The 15,329-nt window shown below is 47.6% G+C and overlaps 1 protein-coding gene across 1 annotated transcript in view; it reads left to right on the top strand.

The window, feature by feature from the left end:
* The first annotated feature begins 1,491 nt into the window (after positions 1–1,491).
* The window catches only part of LOXL2 (lysyl oxidase like 2), a 101,623-nt gene continuing 87,785 nt past the window's right edge, over positions 1,492–15,329 (top strand). The window contains exon 1 of the mRNA XM_081237576.1: positions 1,492–1,679. The gene's annotated coding sequence lies outside the window, so the exon portion shown is untranslated. The remainder of the gene's footprint in view (positions 1,680–15,329) is intronic.

Here is a 15,329-nt window from a genome sequence, read left to right as displayed (position 1 = left end):
GTTAGCTGTATCAAGGGGTTCAGGCCGCATCCTGAGGGCCCTGGAGTTACTTTGAGCTTTTATTTTCAGTTGAAATTTTTATTGAGGTAACTGTAGATTCACATGTCATTGTAAATACTAATACAGAGAGAGCCCTCATTCACTTTGCACAGTTTCCCACAACATTTTGCAAAACCCTAGGACAAATATCACAAGGAGACATTGATGCAATCCTCTGATCTTATTCAGACTTCCTCAGTTTTACTTACACTTTGTGTGTGTGTAGTGTGTGTGTGCTTGTGTATATTAAGTTCTGTACAGTTGTATCACCTGTGTAGCTTCTTGTATCCACCATCACAGTTCCACACCACAGGGGTCCCTCCTGTTGCCCTTTTGGAATCACACCCACCTCCCTCCTGGCCCTTCCCTCCACTGCCCACCAGACCAGGGGATTGATTCAGTGTGGACGGTAGGGAAGAGGGCTGAAGAGGGGTCCCAGGTGTTGGTGTGCCAAGTTTGGGGCTCGCTAGGTTAGCTGTGGCTATGGGAATGTCCTAGAGACCAATGGATTTACAAGCCCACGGATGAGGAGAGAAGTCTGAGCTGGAGGCTGAGACTGGGAGTCCCCACCTATCAGGGCTGGAGCTGCCCGTTTGTAGGACGGGAGCAGAGTGGGAGGAGGGCACTGAGGAAGGACCCCGAGGAGGATCGCCATCCTGCCCGGCCAAACCTTGCTCTTGCTCAGGAAGCCCTGGGAATCTCCTTAAGAGGGCTCCCCCAGCCCGCATGACCCCCTCACTTTGCCCCCAGTGTGAGCCTCAGAGCCAGGCATGGAATGTCCTTCTGCATGACATGCACCCTTAGCTGTGTCGGGTTCAGGCCCCTGATCGCAGGGCTTGCTAACCCTGGCCCTGCCAGGTGAGGAAGGACCTTAGAAGTCACTGAATCCAAAGCCTTTAATTTACAAAGGAGAAAACGGATTCTCAGAGGAGAGAGAGGCTCGATCTGCTGGAAGAAAGGGGGCTGTTTGTAGTCACCTCCGGAAAATGCTTTGCCCGTAGAGGAGAAACCCAGGAGAGGTAGATGAACGTATCTGAACTCTTTCAGTCATCAGTTTTTATTGAGCGTCTACTACGTGCCAGGCAGTGCTGGGCTCTCTGGATACGGAGATGGGTTAGGCACGAACCCTATTGCTGGTGGATAAGAACACCGAAGGGTTAAATTCCGGGAGCTCGGCGGTGGGGCGGTATGCGGGGGGGAGGCGTGTAGAGGAATCTCCCAGAGGAAAAGCCCTCTCCCTAGCTTCTCAGGCTCCGGAAACCTGGGCGAGAAAAGCCTGGGAAGGGCTGCGCCGCTGGCACGCAGCCTCCCCCGCACAGCCCCTCTGGCCAGGGGAGCTGCCGCTCTCGAATTACAACAAAAGGGGCAGGAGGCCGGGCCTGCTGCGGTGGCCGCCTTCAGGGAAGGGGGTGGGTCCGGGGAGGGGTTTGCGGTCCGACGCTGGTTAAAAGTGCCGGGAAAAGCGTTGGGGAGCGACACCAGCCCGCGGCTTCCTAAACGTGGAGTTCGGTTTCTCCAACGGCCGGAGAAGTCGGCTCGCCCCCTCTGCTCGGGAAAGGGGCTCCGCGGCGACGGGCGCAGAGAGGAGCCGTCGTGGAGAGCCTGGCCCCAGCCGAACGAGTGCGCACCCCTGCTGACAAGTAAGAGCGCTGCCTGCGCCTCCTCCTCCCCACGGCGGCTCGCGGGAAAGCGGGGGTCCCGGTGGGGTCTCCAGGATCCGCTCTCCGCGGGCCGCCTCTCAGCAGTGCTTGGGGTTCCCGGGAGCTGAGAGGCGGGCACACAGAGCGAAGGCTCCTTGCTCGGAGACGCGAGGACGTGCAGGTTAACGGGTCCCGCTCCCGACTCGGGCGGACCCACCCAGCCCCACCTCGCCTGAATCCGGAGAGCCCGCGCAGCAGGGGCGCCCCCGGGAGCTGGGCGCTCGGTTCGTGGCTCGCCAAGGGCGCCTGCGACCAGACAGGACCGAGTCAGACGAGACCCGGTGCGTGCTAGGTGCCTAGGAGGGTGCACCGTGGAGCCACGGACACCGGGGGCTGCGCTGGTGCTAGGAGTTCTGGCTTTTGAGGATGCGGAGCGCGCGGGGGACGGGGGCGCACTGGGGTGTCGTCGGAGCTGTGGCTTTGGGGATGTGGAGCGCACGGGGCTGGGGGGTGGGGGTGGGGAGTGAGGGCTAGTGAACGAAGGAGTGCCCTGAGTCCTGTGGGCGGAGAGGCGCGGTCCGCACCTCAGGTATTCACTCCTGGCTGGTCAGGGTACCAGGAAACCTCTCCCGCCGATTATCAAGGGGAGGCCCTGGAGTAGAAAAGAGCCAGCACAAGCTAACCCATGGATGGGCCACGCAGGGTCGCCCCGGGGCTAATCCTGGTCTTAACGCTGATACTCCTCCTGTCCTCAGTGCCCACAACTTTTACGCAGGCGCTTTGAACACCGCGCTTCCGCCGCCCCGCCCCGCCACCCGCCGCCCAGCCAACCCCCAATCTGTTGCCCTCTGGAGTAGCTGCCTGCCTACAGGTGTCGCTGTAAATCAGCACCGGAATAGAAATGATTGGAAGAAACAGGCGAGATTCCTACTTCGTCATCCCTCACCCGGCCCCGGGAAAGACCACCAAAAATCAGCGAGGGTGGGGCGAGGGGACGCGGCGAAACACCACTGGGGAGGGGACTGAACTTCTCCTGGCTAGGAAACCTCGAGTCCTGATGAGAGGAGAGAGAGGAATGAAAGTCAGAAACATGCCCCAAATTAATTTCGTCCCCTGAAATCTTGGAACTGCGGAGATCTTCACATCAGTCCAAGGGATTCTTTTTGCGGAAAGGGAAAAGTGCTGAAGCTCAAGGCTTCTAGGTCAGTCGGGGTGGAGACTCGAATCCGTATCCCCTCCTCCAGGCCCCGCTCCTACCCCACCGCTAGCCTGTCTGTCCCTGACCCCCAAAAGGCCGTTCGTCACCCTTGGTGGAATTATTTCGTTATTTATGGTGTATTGTGTACTTAATGGTCAGGGATGGGGCTTAGGACGAAGTCGAAGTGCTCATTTCCCTGGTCAGTTCCCAGATGAATGCCTGACTCCCTGGACTCTCCCTTAGCTAAATTATTCATCTCCTGCCCCCACTCCCTTTGTCCTGTTCCCCTTCCTGGTCCCTAGTATCTGTTCCTGGAGTGACCATCAAACCCATGTGTGTGCCTCTCCGTGACTTTGTGCTAAAAAGTGTTTTGGTCTAAGGCCACTTAGCCATTAAGTGGCAAAGTTGAATAAGAAACTTAAGCCTGAAGACAAAGCATCCACTTGACGTTACAGGTTGGCTGACATTTTGGTGCATGGCAGACAGGAGAGGCTACGAAGATGTTTTCATCTATCTCCTTTACGGCTGGGCTCCTTGCCTGGCCTCTCCTGGCCTTTTCCCAAATTCTTGTCCTCTGACCCCTGGCTGACCAGTGTACAAGGGCCTTGTGAACGAGGCAGATTTTCTGTGCTTCTGGTGGTGACCATTAGTGAAGCTTTCTAGTGTCCTAGAAAATTCTACACTGTTTATTTAAACATCATTTTTTTATTCAGAAAAATTTCAAATATAAACACTAGTAGGGAGAAGGCCCCCATATACTTCTCACTCAGCTTCAACAGTTATTGACATTTTGCCACACTTGCTTCATCTACCCCTTTCTTATTTCTTTTTCAGGGAAGTATTTTAAAGCAAATCCGAGACATAAAATCATTTCATTCTTACATATTTCAGTGTGACCTCTAAAGATATTAAATAACCATTATGCCGTTAATATACTTAAGAAAATTAACAATAATTCTTTGGTATCATCTAATACCTAGTCCATATTCAAATTTTTTCCCCCAATTTTCCCCCAAATGTCTTTTTACAGTTGACCGGAGTTCTGTTGATTTGTATAATTTATGTTTATTGTATGTTATTCTTTTCAAACCACTTTTCTGTCCACTGTGTTATTTGATTCTTACAACTTCCCACTAAAGAGCGAGGTGGGTTTTGTTGAATTCATTTTACAGTTGAGTAAACTGGCCAACAGATAAGCTGTCCAGATGGCACAGTTGGTGACTGGCCTAGCCAGGACTTGACCCAGCATCCTTATTCCTGGGCAGTGGTGGTCCTGTTTCTCAGTGCTGCTCATGGAATATAAGTTGTGCTCTGATGCATTCATCCTGGCTCTGGCTTCATCCTGGGCTTACCACTTCCTATACACCTGCTATCAGAAATCCCAGTGTAAATACTGAGTAATTGGCCATTTGGTGCTGGAGGTAAATCAGCTGCAAAGTCAGGAAGCCTGGGCTTGTTTCCCAGCTTCCTGTAAAACTGTAGGAAAGCAATTCACCTCTCGAGAACTCAGGGTGGCCCTCTCTGAAGTAGGAGCCACCATCCTTCTCCGTTCTCCGGTTCCTAGTTCTGAAAGTAGGGTGAGCGAAATGACTGGAGTTGGAATTCCTGGAAGAGACAAAGGGCCCAGAAAGAAATCTCACTGAGAACAATTACCCCTCACTGATCATTGCCCAAGTATTCTGGCAGCTGGAATCTTTAGTTGGAGGCAGCTGAATTCTATGGCAGAGGAGAGGCTCCCCTCTGAGGTTCTTCATTTATGGACAACTTTGTTTATTCTGCCGTTGTCTCATGAGGATGCAGGACACCAGAACTTTTTAATTTTAGCATTTTTACTACTTGTGTTTATTTGCTTTGGAAAGGGGTGATAGCGAAGTCATTTTTACATCTTATTAATAAGACTCATGAATTGGAATTCTCCTTTCTTGGCTGGCTGTGTGGGAAAAAGGAGTCTCTTATTTCTTGATGCCTAGATTTTCTGCTCTCATGTTCATTGCCCTGAAATAGACAGCGAATGAACAGACCTTCCACAAAACAGCCAGTTAGGGAGAGAGAAACTGGTTGCTCCAAACCCATTATTCAACCCTAGGAACTCCAAAGGGACAAAGCATTACCCTTTAACCACACCATCCTCTGGCATCCATGAATTCTCTTCCCCCTCAGCTAACAGGCTGTCTCCATGGGGGTAGAATTTCTAGGTGATTTCATGTCAGCAGCTGCTGTGGCTTTCTTCCTTTTACAGTTTTGGGAGCTTTAGGAGGTATACTTTCCCTCTCCTGGGGTTGCCTGGGTTCAGAAGGACAGCTTGTAATGACTACTGTTCATTTCCCTCTGGAGAAGGGCACTATGGTCAGTCTGCATGTCAGTGTCACACAGTCCCACCTGTACTCCAGACCCAGGGGCCATGAGACCTCAGATGAAGTAGCCGCAGCCTGTCCTGCTCCAGATGCATAGAACCAGCAGGACTGGCGATCGTGGGCCAGCAAAAGGAAAGCCAACTTGACGCCCAGAGAGACAGATCTGCAGCAATGCACTACTTACCTTCTAAGTCTCTGCCCTGTCCAGGTTGTAGCGAGTCTTCAGACCTTCTCATCCTCGTCATTCAAGCTGTCCTCCTGCAGGAGGTGTGTGTGACCCGCCAGGAGCACAGCCCAGCCAGGTATGCTGGCCCATCTTCCCCCGCCACCAGCATCAAAGATGTCTTTAGGCACCAGAACCAGCCTTTCAGAATAGGCACTTGCTCGAGGGTGATAAAGCATGGTGGTGACAGTTCGGATAAGATGTCCATCTAGAGTTTTAAAAACTCTTTTGCACCTCCCTTGGCAGAAAGAGTATACCCAGATAAGTGTGTGTGGTACATACGAGTGTAGAGTGAGAACCAAGTCAGCAGATGATGAGGATGTGAATAGGATCACAGTTAATAAGTTCTCCTTGTCCAAGGCTTTTTGATCCCTTCACCTGAAACACCTGTAGTATTATAATATTGTACGCGAAGGATGATACATTTTCTTTTTAGTTTTTTCGTGTCGGAACTTGATAGACAAGCAGACACAGCTGCACCCAGGGCTGTCCCATGGCAATGGCTCCCATATGTCTTTTTTGATGCGTCGCCAACATGATGCTAAGAGCATCTTCTGAAAAAATAATGCCACTTTCCTATACAGCATATGCCTTATGAGAAGATAACTTTTGTCGACGACTTGAGAACAGCTCTGATTTGCTCCGTTTCTTTGTTCTTCTTGAACTTGGGTCCATGAACAGCCCCCACCCCCAGCCTTGTCCCTGGGGCACCACGGATGTCCCGAGATAAACATAGCACAGCTTTCCAGAGTGCCTGCATGACTCATGACCTAGTAAGGAGGATATTTTTCTAAACATAAATGTAAAACTCTTCTAAAACAAACACAAATATAAATTTGAGTAAAGTACCTTTTTAAAGTACCCCTCTCCCCAGAATAACAGACGTAAGTAAAATGGCACCAAGCCTAAGTATACGACACTGGATGAGCTTTCATTTCGTTTTATTGTGGTAAAATATACATAACATAACACTCACCGTTTTAACCATTCTTAAGTGCACAGGTCAGTGGTGTTACATACATTCGCATTGTTGTGCAACCATCACCACCCTCTGTTCCAGAATTTTTTCATCTTCCAAAAATGAAACTCTGCACCCATTAAACACTGACCCTCCATTCTCCCACCACCTTGGCAAGCCCCATTCTACTTTCTGTCCCTATGATTTTGATAACTCTAAATACCTCATATAAATGGAATCATACACTTTGTCTTTTTGTGACTTGCTTATTTCACTTAACATATCCTCTTCAACTTTGTCTGTGTTGTAGCATGTGTCCGAATTTCCTTCCTTTTTAAGGCTGAATGATATCCCATTGTGTGTATTGTGTGTATATACCACATTTTGTTTATTTGTTCATCTGTCCACTTGGGTTGCTTCCACTTTTGGCTATTGGAAATACGCTGCTATGAATGTAGGTGTACGAATACCTGTTCTGGGTGAACTTTTACAAGATGAACATACCCTTGTAACAAGCACCTAGATCAAGAATAGGGCATTACCCAGAGGGCACGGAATTAAATGCAAAGCAGGAGATTCCAAATACATTTCATGCCTGCATGTGGCTGCTTCCACTACACCTCAGGGTCTTGGAGTGGATGTTCATTTTGTCTACCATGAGATGGTTTAGAAGAGATTTTTGAAAAACACAATTTATAACCTGAGAGGCAGCAAGATTCGTTGTGAGATTTAAGCAACCTCTTTCCTTAAAATGTCTAGGGAAGATAATACAACGTATTTGGGATTTGCAGTTGCAGCTATATTAGGACATCACCACTAAGTATTATTCTTCCAGGCTCTCCCTGGGCCGAAGAGGTTTGCATCCACCTGGAGAACTCCTGCTCTTTTGTCAGCTTCTGCTGGATCATGAGTTTCTTTCTTTTTCTCTTTTATTCTTTTTTTTTCTTTTGCCCTTGCCACACGGCTTGTGGGATCTCAGTTCCCCGACTAGGGATTGAACCCGGGCCACGGCAGTGAAAGCCTGGAATCCTAACCACTAAGCCACCAGGGAACTCCCTGGATCACAAGTTTCAAGCCATGAGTGAAAAATTCTGTGGCCACGTCCTGCCTTCCTGCCCTCCATTCCTTCCTTCCTCCTTCCCTTCCCACCTGGTGCTCTCTCTTAAGTCAAATGATTTATCAGTGACTTTCTAGTTGCCAGACACTCTGCCAGTCTCTGTAAGAGACAAAAATGAGTAAGACATGATATTTGACATGTGCATTTAAAAATAAATCATCAGTCAAGAATGATATTCGGATGCCTGGCAACCAACTCCATGGTGCCTACCTGGTGCCAACAGCAGCCTCAGAGCATAGCCAAAGAATGTGGTGTGGAGTTTGGGCTTCTTGCAACACACAAAGCGGGGAAGACAGCCCATCAGGTGATCTGGAATTGCTCCAGCATGCCCATAACCAAATTGTAAGAATAATTTTTAAAAACTTGTAAGCTGCCTTGAGTTCAGATGCTCTGTCTGAGAGCACTCAACTAAACGTGAGGTTTAGGGACCATTTTAATGATTTAAGAAGAAAAAACTAAAATTCAGACGTCCATGAAAGCCCATGAGTTCTCATCCTTTTCACTGTTAATTTTCTTTTTTTTTTTTTTTTTTTTAATTTTAATTTTTATTTTTGTGGTATGTGGGCCTCTCACCGTTGTGGCCTCTCCCGTTGCAGAGCACGGGCTCTGGACGCGCAGGCTCAGCGGCCATGGCTCACGGGCCCAGCCGCTCCGCGGCATGTGGGATCCTCCCGGACCGGGGCACGAACCCGTGTCCCCTGCATCGGCAGGCGGACTCTCAACCACTGCGCCACCAGGGAAGCCCCTAATTTTCTTAAATTGATATTCCCCAGGTGTTTTTTCCTCAGGAGGCTCTCAAAGCCACGCCCACCTCCCCACCCCACTATCGACCCCCTGTGTCATCTGTTATCCCAACGTCATGATGTTTCAATGTCATGGTACCCCAGCATCTTCTTTGCCTGGAGAGTTGCTAGTTTCCTAACTGGACTCTTCTCCCTTGGTCTTAACCCGTGGGAAGCCATCCTTTACCCAATAGGCACAGTGAGCTTTCTAGAGCAGAGGTTGGTAAACTTTTTCTCTAAGAGCCAGATAGCCAACATTTCAGACTTGATGGGTCCATACGATCTTTGTCGCAACTTGGCTGTTTTAGTGGGAAAGCAACCAGAGACAACAAGAAATGAGCATGGCTGTGTTCCAATAAAAGTTTATTTCTAAAAACTTCACAGATTTGGCCCAAGGGCTGTCGTTCACCGACTCCTGCTTTCAGTCACAAGTCTGCCCCCCTTGCCCTCCCACTTACCTATCGTTGCTCCTCATCCCCAAAAGGAAAACTCAACATTTGTTGGCATGATATTCAAGTTGCCTCATGGCCCTCTGCTTGCTTCTCCAAGCTCACCTCTTGCACCTCTCCTCACCCCACCCACTCTGCCAGCCCTTCCACTGTTCTTCTTGCAACTCTGAACCCCATACAGGTCTCAGAACATCCTGTGTTATTTCAGACCTGCCTGGAATGATCTCCCTTCCCCACCAACGACCTGTCAAACTCCTACTTCCCTTCGAAACCTGCCCAGGTGTCAACTCTCTAAAGCTTTTCCTGTTCCTCATCTCTAATTGTAATCACTGCCTTCCCAGTTCTATTTCTGTACCTATTTCTGTACTCTTTTTGGTTCTCTAAATATACTGTGAACTCCTAGAGGGCAGAACCCATGTCAGATTCATCTTTGAATTCCAGTGCCTAATACAATGCTTGCCATGTAACAAATGCTTAGTAAGTAGATACTACTAAACTGAAGGGTCAGTTAAATAGATTCTTTTTTTAATAGCTTAATTGAGATATGATTCACATACTACATAGTTCACCCATTTAAAGTGTTCAACTCAATGGATGTTGGTATATTCACAGATATATGCAACCATCACAAAGAGAAACCTGTATACTTTAGCCATTGCCTCTTCTCCGCTCCCCCTACTCCCACTGCTAAACAGCCACTCATCTACTTTCTGTCTCTACATTGCCAATTCTGGATATTTTATATAAAGGAGTTATATGATATATGGTCTTTGTGGTCTCGCTTCTTTAATTCATATGATGTTTTGAAGTTTCACCCATGTAGTGGCATGTATCCACGCTGCATTCCTTTTTATGACCCCATAATATTCCATTGTGAGGATACACCACGTTTTGTTTATCTGTTCACTGTTGATGGACATCTGGGTTGTTTCTACCTTTTGGTGATAATGAACAGCACTGTTATGAATACTTGTGTACAAATTTCTGGTTGAACACTTGGTTTCAATCCTTTTGGGTATATAAGTAGGAGTGGAATTGCTGGATCATATGATAATACTTTGTTTAACATTTTGAGGAACTGCCAAACTGTTTTCCACAGTGGCTGCACCATTTTATATTTCATCCAGCACTGTATGAGGCTGCCAATTTCTCCACATCTTCACCAACACCTACTTTTCCCCACTTCAAAAAAAAAATTATAGCCATCCTAGTGTGTGTGAAGAGGTATCTCATTGTGGTTTTAATTTGCATTTCCCTAATGACTAATGATTTTAAGCATGTTTTCATGTGCTTGTCAGTTATTTGTATGTCTTCTTTGGGGAAATGTCTATTCAAGTCCTATGCCCATTTTTAAATTGGACTGCTTGTCTTTTGTTATTGAATTTTAAGAGTTTTTATATATCCTGGATACTAGACCTTTGTCAGATACACGATTTACAAATATTTTGTCCCATCTGTGTGTTGTCTTTTCACTTTCTTGATATTTTTTTTTCTCGGTTCACATCACATTTACTCAACATTTATTCTGTGCTGGGCTCAGGGGATCCCGAGTCGTATATGCCCTCCAAGGGATTCACAGTCTTAGGAGAGAGACAGATATGCAAACAGTACAAAAAATAATTGATCACTACACCCTTTTTGCTACCCCCACTGCTCTAGTTCATGAAGCATGTTGATAGTGTCCTTTGATGCACAAAAGTTTGTAATTTTTATGAATACAGGTATTTTTCAGTTTGTTGCCTATGATTTTGGTGTCGTATCTTAGAAGCCATTGCCAAACCCAACTTCATGAATATTTACCCCTGTGTTTTATTCTAAGAGTTTTAAAATTTTAGCTTTTATATTTAGGTCTTTGATCCATTTTGAATTAATTTTTGTAAGTGGTGGGAGGTAAGGGTCCAACTTCTTTCTTTTACATGCGGCTATCCGGTTACTCCAGCATTATATTTTGAAAAGACTATTCTTTCCCCATTGAATGGTCTTGGTACCCTTGTCCAAATCAATTGATCGTAGATATATGAGTTTATTATTGGACTCTCAGTTCTTTTCCATTGATCTATATGCCTGTATCTTTGTGCCAGTACCACCACCCTGTCTTGATTACCATTGCTTTGTAGTACCTTTTGAAATCGGGAAGTGTGAGTCCTCCCACTTTGTTCTCCTTTCTCAGAATTGTCTTGGCTATTCTGGGTCCCTTACAATTCCGTATGAATTTTAGAATCAGCTTGTCAATTTCCATGGAAAAGTCTGGGATTCTGATAAGGATTGTGATGAATCTGTAGATCAATTTGTATTCTCATCTTAACAATATTAAGTCTTCCAATCCATGAACATGGAATTTGAAAAATTTATTTAAATCCTCTTTAATTTCTTTCAACGATGTTTTATCATTCACTGAGTATAAATTTTGTCATGTCTTTTGTTAAGTTTATTCCTAAGTATTTTATTCTTTTTGATGCTATTGTGAATAGCATTATTTTCTTAATTTAATTTTTGGATTGTTCTTTGAAGGTGTGTCCACACAGTTAATCTTTGTATGTTGATCTGGCATCCTATAACCTTGCTGAATTCTTTTATCAGTTCTAATAGTCTTTTAATATATTCCTTAGGATTTTTTATATATACATATGAGTAGATGCTTAAACACAGAGTTGAAGCTAGTGGATGTCATGATAAAGAAAGTGGAGGCACCCTGTAATTGCCAGTGGAAACCATGCCGTGTTTGGAGATGCAATAAAATAGTAGAATCATTCTAGAAGGAGGTCCAGAAAAGGCTTGTGATCAGCACCAGTGACATGGGTCAGCTCCAAACGTAGCTGAGAAAGTCTGCCTCCTCAGTGAAAGCAAGAACTTGAAGCTCTCTGTGTATATGCCACTACTCTGTGGATGTCAGTATCTTTTTTAAAAAAATTATTTATTTTATTTAGTTTTACTTTTGGCTGTGTTGGGTCTTTGTTGCTGCACGTGGGCTTTCTCTAGTTGCAGCGAGCAGGGGCTACTCTTCATTGCGGTGCATGGGCTTCTCATTGTGGTGGCTTCTCTTGTTGCGGAGCACGGGCTCTAGAGTGCAGGCTTCAGTAGTTGTGGCACGTGGGCTCAGCAGTTGTGGCTTGCGGGCTCTAGAGCGCAGGCTCAGTAGTTGTGGCGCACGGGCTTAGTTGCTCCGTGGCATGTGGGATCTTCCCTGACCAGGGCTCGAACCCATGTCCCCTGCATTGGCAGGTGGATTCTTAACCACTGCGCCACCAGGGAAGCCCCTGGGTGTCAGTATCTTGACACAGTACCAGCTGGCATTGTGAGCTGAGCCTGGCCAGTTTTGGTGAGGTGGCAGTTGTTACCTGCTGCTATTACTCACTGGGCTTCTGGAAGGGCTTCCAATGCTTCTATGGACAGCTGAATCCCAGATCATAGGCTCTTAACAAACTTTAGAACAGCACTCCTGCCCCCTCCCCTGGGTCACCAGACATTTCTGGACAAGCCAAAGATGTGGCCATGGCCTCTGTACCAGCTGCTCCTTCCTTCACTGGGCCCTGGGGTCTATTTCTCATTGAAGGGGCTCAGGCCTGAAGAACTGGCTGTTGGTTCAGGTTGCATTGCTTGGATGGGAGCTTGGCCTGGAAGCTTCTGGAGATACAGAAGGTGTCTAAAGCCATGGTTGAGTCCTGCTGTGACTAGTGCTCCCTGAGGCATGAAGGAAGCTAAATAGGGAGGGCTTGGGGAGGATGTCACTTAAGAACTGAGCTCCTTGGCCGTTTTGAGGATCCATCTCTTAGAACAGCTAGTTTGGGGAATTCCCTGGTGGCCCAGTGGTTAGGATTCTGTGCTTCCACTCTGCAGGTTCAACCCCTGGTTTGGGAACTAAGATCCCACAAGCCACGCTGCGTAGCCAAAAATTTAAAGAAAAGCTGGTTTGTACATTCCCTCCTTCCCAGGACTCCCCCCACTTCCCCCCCTCGTATGCTTCTCTTATCCCCAACTGTCTGAGCCCCTCTCTACCTCAGTGTCTGTGCCTGGACCGGCCCTCAACACCCCATCTCCAGAGATTTGCATGCAGTGACCCCATCCCCAACTACAGTTCCTCCCCTGGAAACAAGACAATGCAATGATTGGATTACTTGACAAATTTGCACACCATTCTGGCCCTGACTTCTGTTCTCCTCCCCTGCCTGCCTTTTATGAATTTTAATATCACCTTCAAATTGGCACAGAAATTTGGACCAATTTGGCTACTGACTGTTAACTCTGAGAAGCAGTGTGTCTGAGGCTGTGTATGTGTTGGGGGTCAGGGAGGGGTGGGAGGATGGTTAAAACCTGTTACCCAAGTGCCGTGTTAAGAGTGGTCGATGGGTGGGAATTCCCTGGTGGGCCAGTGGTTAGGACTCCAAGCTTCCATTGCAGGGGGCCTAAGGTTTGATCCCTGGTCCGGGAAGATCCCACATACTGCGGAACAATGAAGCCCGTACGCCACAACTACTGAGCCTGCGCTCTGGAGCCCACAAGTCACATTCAATCTGAGAGTCTCCAGTGGCACGTTTTAAAGTGTTTGAAATTGTACCTTCATCCTCCCCAGGAAACAGCCTGGTCAGAATGAGATTCCACCCAGAGGCGGCGATGGACTGTGGGGAACCCCAATGGGTCACAAAAAATTATGCCTGACAAAGGTCTCTTTCTGGAGGCTGAAAAAAATTCAGTTTTGTATGCCTACCTCTGGCCATTTCACCATGCCCTGAACATTCCCACTCTGTGGCCAGAAATAGACAGGACCCAGGTGGAATCTTTGGCCAGGGGCCAAATGGACCAGCCCTGGCCAAGCGTGGTGTCAGAGTCTGCATTCTTGTCTGAGGTGGTTCAGAAAGGCCCCCTTGTCTCCACCCACTTCCCTCATTCTCTGAGCACCAAACCCATCCACCCAAGACAGCCTTCCTCCAGAAAGGAATGTGCTCCGTGTGCGGCCAGAAGCAGCATCCGACCACAGCTGGGATAGCCTCTCCCGTGTGCTCTGGGCCGTGAATGAGGACCATTCATCACTCCTGCTGGTCGAGCAGGAATCCCCTGGCAGGCGGCAGGGGGAGGGTCTGATGGAGGAGAGAGCCCCCATCCCTCCCCTGACCCCATAGCTGAATGCTGACATCTGGCAGAGACATCAAGGGGACCATTCTGTCTGGGTGAAAGAATCCAGCCGAGTTCTACACTCCACTGTTCTATGACACTAAGCAAGTGGCTTTTGCATCCAGGGCCACTGCTCCTGGCTGGGGAGCCGCATGGTTGCTGATGTGATGTTTCTCATTTGGGTCAGCAGGCCAGTTACTGGGGGCTCCAGAGCACAAGATGTGGAGCAAGTGCTGGGCAGAAGGAATCATTTCCCTACCTACCAGGACCCTCAGAAAGGGTGAGGCCAGTCACGCAAAGCTGGAGCCTGGGGGAGACCCGTTTTAGGAGGTTCTGTGCCCCAGACAGTCATGTTGGTGGGTGGATGGGAGGAGTTAAGGAGATCAGCTTTGGGTCAGAGCAGTGCTTTTTGCTAAAAGCGCTAAATGCACAAATAGTGTAGAATTTTTACAATATGTTTTCCCCCCCTTATGCATGCCTTTGTTATTGACTAGGAAATAGTTGGTCATATTGGGCATTTTTTGACACTCAGGTGTCAGTGGTAAGAGGCCGAGGTCTGTCGTATTCTTTAAGAATGCATTGGGGTAGTCCAAAGCCACTGGCTTTTCAGAAAATATTGTTGCACCGGCAAGTTCTACAACACAGAATGCCTTTTCTCAGGTAGATGATGAAGTCATTCGAATGGGATTCCTTTGGGGGGAAGAGAAACATTTGAGTAGCCCCAAGGAAATCTTGAGACTCAGAGATTTTTTTGGAGTAGGTCTTTGATATTCTTTCCCAAGCAGAATAATTCAGCTGTCAAAAGAGCAGCTTAAGAAAAGGGCCCTGGGGACTTTCCTGGTGGCACAATGGTTAGGAATCCGCCTGCCAATGCAGGGGACATGGGTTCGAGCCTTGATCCGGGAAGATCCCACATGCCGCGGAGCAACTAAGCCTGTGTGCCACAACTACTGAGCCTGTGCTCTACAGCCCGTGAGCCACAACTACTGAGCCCGTATGCCAAAGCCCGCATGCCTGGAGCCCGTGCTCCGCAACAAGAGAAGCCACCGCAATGGGAAGCCCATGCACCGCAACGAAGAGTAGCCCCCGCTCACCGCAACTAGAGAAAGCCCGTGCACAGCAACGAAGACCCAACGCAGCCCAAAATAAATAAGTAAATTTATTAAAAAAGAAAAGAAGGCAAAATATTAAAAAAAAGAAAAAAGAAAAGGGCCCTGGAAATTCTAGTTATAGATTTTCTCCTTTTCCTTTTGGAGCCCTGTTGGGTCAAAATTAAGTAAAGGATTTTCAAATATTCATCCATTATCAGTACAATGCCATGCCTGGAATCATAGAAATCAGTGTTTCTACAGACTTATGGTCACCAAGGGGGAGAGGGGATGGGGGAAAGATGGAGTGGGGGTTTGGGGTTAATAGATGCAAACTATTACATATAGAGTGGATAAACAACAAGGTCCTAC

This window comes from Mesoplodon bidens (genome assembly GCF_964165515.1).
Source record: "Mesoplodon bidens genome assembly, chromosome: 6".
Lineage (NCBI taxonomy): Eukaryota > Metazoa > Chordata > Mammalia > Artiodactyla > Ziphiidae > Mesoplodon > Mesoplodon bidens.
The sequence above is the reverse complement of the archived record's forward strand: the minus strand, read 5'-3'. Positions and strand labels throughout refer to the sequence as shown.